General features: G+C 43.2%; 1 long non-coding RNA gene across 1 annotated transcript in view; it reads right to left on the bottom strand.

Moving 5' to 3' along the window:
- The window catches only part of LOC145411390 (uncharacterized), an 83535-nt gene that overhangs the window by 45 nt on the left and 78490 nt on the right, over positions 1-5000 (bottom strand). The window contains exon 3 of the long non-coding RNA XR_013899413.1: positions 1-17. This exon is cut by the window's left edge and continues 45 nt beyond it. This is a non-coding gene — a long non-coding RNA (uncharacterized LOC145411390). The remainder of the gene's footprint in view (positions 18-5000) is intronic.

Here is a 5000-nt window from a genome sequence, read left to right on the forward strand (position 1 = left end):
CCACTTGGGTTCGTTACCTGTGGAGGAGAGAGAGAGAGAGACCGACATATCAGATGGGATCGTACGGTACTGGATTTATAGATGTTACCCCTCCTACCCAGTATCATACCATATTTTTTCTGGACCTAACTCATCCCCTCTACCCTCCATATCTGTTCCCTACCCTCTCCTACCTTCCCTGTCGATTCCCTACCCTACTATACCTACCCTGTCTACTCCCTACCCTAGTCTACCTTCCCTGTCTGCTCCCTACTCTCCTCTACGTTCCCTACTAGCTACTCCCCTCTACTTCCCCTTCTCCTGTCTTACCTCCCCTCCCCTCTGTTTCTACAACCTACCCTCCTCTCTACCCTTACCCCTGCCTCCCTACACACCCCGTCTCTACCTCCCTCCTTACCACTCTACCCCCTCTACCTCTACTCCCTCCATACTACGACCTATCTACATCCCACCCTCCCTATCACCCTCTTAGTTAAAGGTCGTTTTCTCAATGCTTTCTTCATCTTTCCAGTCCTTATCGGATTAAATGCAGAGCCGGACCTTCTCCTTACATAGAAGTCTTCGAACATAAGAGGGAGCCTCCGAAGACTATAAGAACACTGCCCCCTGTTAAGCCTATACAGAGGTTAGGTTGTAGCGTTTCACTATGGGTTAATGGAAAGAGATGGGCGTGAAATCCGACCCTTATTTAAACGCACACACTGGGGGGTAGAAGGTCACAGGTTCAATCCAGACAGTTGCAGGGCACAGTGTGAGTTCCTGAGTTCGACATCACGTCCGCTAACACCACATGACCCTATCTGAATGGTGTGGGTGTGTCGCGGTTACAAAACACTTAATTACCTGCATTCTCACCTTTACCCTTAACACTTTCATCTAGTGTTGTCTTCAAGTGATTCTACATTGGGTGACAAGTCAAAATGGTTCCTGTAGCTAATATAGGAAACCAATTACTACGTTGGGTGGTAATCATATACGGTACCCATATGACGTCGGAACCAAGCAATCTTGTCCCGGATCTCTAAGCTCTTGATAGCGTAACAACGTCTAATGACAGACAGATGGATAGAATACAACACTAGCAAGGATGCTGGTTATTACTGAGTACCAAGTGACATGTGAGGGTTGCATGCTTCAGCCCTCTGTTAGTATATCGTGGGTGGAATACAGTGCTCGACCTAAGGAACACATATACATACAGATACACATGATCTCTCTCTCTCTCTCTCTCTCTCTCTCTCTTTTCCCCCGCAAGATGTGAGCGTGGCGTAAGGTATGATTAACTTCGATCCCCCCCTCCTTCCCCCTTCCCCTACCTTCCCCCCTCACTCGGAACTCGGCCAAGGGTAAGGTGAGTTTGGAAGGGGATGGAGGGAGGGGAGGGGAGGGGGAGATTAAAGTTTACTACAATCTCTCTCTCTCTCTCTGTCTCTCTCTCTCTCTCTCTCTCTCAAACAGGTCCCTGATTCACCCTTCTCCACCATTAGCTCATTCACATATTAGCATAATAAGGGGGACACTGACTGCTGCACATGTGGGAGGATAGCGTAGTGTGGCGGGTTTTTTATTTTTGTAATGGGTTAAGGTCTACAACAGGCTCTCTCTCTCTCTCTCTCTCTCTCTCTCTCTCTCTCTCTCTCTCTCTCTCTCTCTCTCTCCCTTACACTTCTTCCCTATATTCTCTTCCTCTCCCCTTCCCTTTTACTTCTATCCTTCTTCTTTTCTCCATAGTCCTTCTCTCCCCTCCCGTATACTCCACTTTCTTCCCTCCTTTCCAACCTTTTCGTCTCCTCTTCCCTCCCTTCCCGTCCACTCCCTCTCCAGCCCCCTTCTCTTCTTTTCTCTCCTTCTATCTTCTCTTCTTTCCTCCCTTTCCCTCTTCTCTTTTTTCCTTCCCTTCCCTCTTTTTTCCTCTCCTTCCCTCTTCTTTCCTCCCTTTCCCTCTTCTCATCTTTCCATCATTTCTCTCATCTCTTCTTTCCATCACTTCCCTCTTCTTTTATTTCCTCTCTTTCCCTCTACTCCTCGTCCACCTCCCCCATCTCCCACCTCCACGCATAAGCTTAAAACTGCCTCCACCCCACTCTTCCATTACCTCATTCATAATACACAATAATCTGACCCTAATCTCTGTGACTTCGCTCTGTGTGTGGATGTGGTGGAGGTGGCGGTGGGTGGACGCATGGAAAATATTTTAGGGTAAATGAACGGATCTTGAATTTGGCTCTCTGATATCTTGTTCTTGCTTTTTCTTGGGGGTAACAATCTGCAGACTTATGGCCTTTCGTTCCTTCTTCCTTACATTTAAAAAAAAAGAAAGAAAGAAAGAAAGAAAGGCCAGTGCTCATGGTGACACTAAGATACGTATTTGCGTCGGTTAAGGAAGCTCCCTAAAACCTCTTCCTAACCGATTTATTTTGCTTATTAAACTATACTGTCCTAATCTGCGTTATAAGAATCCTTCGAATATCGCCAAACTCTACAAAAAAAATGCACAAAAGTATATTAACCAGCTATATCCAAAATTGAATCGCTGAGGAAGAGGTGTTTGGGACCTTCATTAACCGACGGAAATACGAGCCAAAATAATCTAAGTACCTCCATGCGTACATTGCAAGACGGTCACTATACCTGGTGCCTTTACACTGGAAACATTATTTATACACATTATTTATATTTTTTTACATTTTTTACGGAATCAAAGCAGTTACGGTAATCACAGGCCTGTTCGGGAATCGTATTCAGTATCACTTAAAGTACTTTCAATCCGTCTCATTCACGTGTGTGTGTGTGTGTGTGTGTGTGTGTGTGTGTGTGTGTGTGTGTGTGTGTGTGTGTGTGTGTGTGTGTGTGTGTGTGTGTGTAATACAGTGGCAAAACTGAATGAGGGTAAAATATCATCATCATCATCATCACCTTATTATCCACCATAAAAGAAAATTAAGATATATTTTCAACTCAACCCCTTCCCTACGATGACATCTTCCCTACCGCATAACCTCTACCGCCAAACGATTTTCCTCAGCTTATGGTCGGTCTGGTACTGGAGGGGTTAAAGGCTGCGAATACTGAGGAAGAAAAGTGGATGAACAGGGTTAAGGTCTACCGGCCTAACACCTGCCAGTAAGTGACTCATCCTTCCTCCTTCACCCAACTTATCTTACATCTTAACCTCTTTTGTACCGAGTTTTTATTATTCTATTTTCTTTTTTCATTTTTTATTTATTCATTTATTTATTTAACATCAGACGTTTTTCATCAGCTAAAAGTGTGCCACCGAAGCCTGGGTATTACACTAATCCTACACACTAAAAAACTCACTGACACTAAATCCTGACATCATCCCGTCTATTAATTACCATAAGGGTGAGTAGTGTGTGTGTGTGTGTGTGTGTGTGTGTGTGTGTGTGTGTGTGTGTGTGTGTGTGTGTGTGTGTGTGTGTGTGTGTGTGTGTGTGTGTGTGTGTGTAATATGGCAGAGGGGAAGGGTTTAGTACAGCCCTTCCCATTAAATGATTCACCCCACCCTTCAATTATTCCAACCAATTTGCTTATAATAGGCGAGGTGTGTGTGTGTGTGTGTGTGTGTGTGTGTGTGTGTGTGTGTGTGTGTGTGTGTGTGTGTGTGTGTGTGTGTGTGTGTGTGTGTGTGTGTGTGTGTGTGTGTGTGTGTGTGTGTAGAATCATTAACGTACCCAGTGTGGCCTGTGTCCACGTACACACACACACACACACACACACACACTATCGATTCCGGATTAAAACATGACTCACACAACCCATCCCCGCACTGAATCCAACCCTACGTGAACAGAAGCACAGGAGTTCAATAAATTTCACGAAGACACAATCTAATCAGAGCATAGGAGTTCAAACCAATCTCTGAAGAACTCGAAATACAACTCATCTACCTTAACACACGAATTCAACTGCACCCATGGCACGTACAGGAGTCCAAAAGAAAATCGAAGACACATACAGGAATTCAAAACAAAATCGAAGGCAAGATAACGAGTTCAGATTATTAAAAAAAAAAAAAAAAGAGAAAAGTCGGTCAAGAAACGCGGAGAAATAAAATAATCTGATCAGCCTGATTTCCAGAGAAGGGGAGACTACGAAGATGGAGAAAAGGCAGAGAGAAGGGAAGATAAGAAAGAGGTGGAGACGGGAGGAAAGAGGAAAAGAGGCCAAGCGAGAAGAGAGGTGAAGAGGGAGGGAAGATGCCGCGGCTGAGAGACGGATGAAGGAGAGGGAGAGTGAAATATTGAAGACATTCCCAAATTAGCTCTCTTATCCTCCTGCTTCTCTTTCACTTCTTTCTCTCCTCTTTCGTCTCCTCTCATCCCTTTCATTCTCCTGTCTTCTCTTTACCTGACCTCCATTTCCTCTCCTCCCCCCTTTCCTGTCACAATAACATGCAGAAATGTGTCTAATCACTACAAAATGTCCCAGTTTAGCTGAAAGAAATCGTCTGTGTATAGCGTCAATAATGTATAAACCTGTCCACATAGTCTTTAAGAAAACAAAAACAAAAACAAAAGTCCAAGGAAAAAAATGCGAAATTGGTACAAAACCCTCAAGTGCTATAATAAATCCCCCATGAACTGAAATAATAATAATAATAATAATAATAATAATAATAATAATAATAACAACAACAACAACAATAATAATAATAATAATAAATCGTCGGGGATACCAAAAACGATTTATATGTAGAGTCTTAATAAAATGAATATGTGCTATACTTCATACTAATTAATCTGGCCAGGCATGTATGGCAAGACTGTTCCTGCCGACATTCTGATTGGCTGGAGGTGTTTGTTCGATTTCGTTGTTGCTAAATCTGATACTCTTTTTATTATCAGATATGATACTGAGTTTGTCGACAATACAATCGTCAAAAGCAATAAGAAATCCGTTATATACTTAACAACAATGAAATTTTCGTAGGAAGATAGAGATATGAGTCAACAAAGTATTATAACAGTCCAAGTCAA

The sequence above is a fragment of the Coenobita brevimanus genome, chromosome 89 (assembly GCF_032717465.1).
Source record: "Coenobita brevimanus isolate Jiangsu-jjx chromosome 89, ASM3271746v2, whole genome shotgun sequence".
Lineage (NCBI taxonomy): Eukaryota > Metazoa > Arthropoda > Malacostraca > Decapoda > Coenobitidae > Coenobita > Coenobita brevimanus.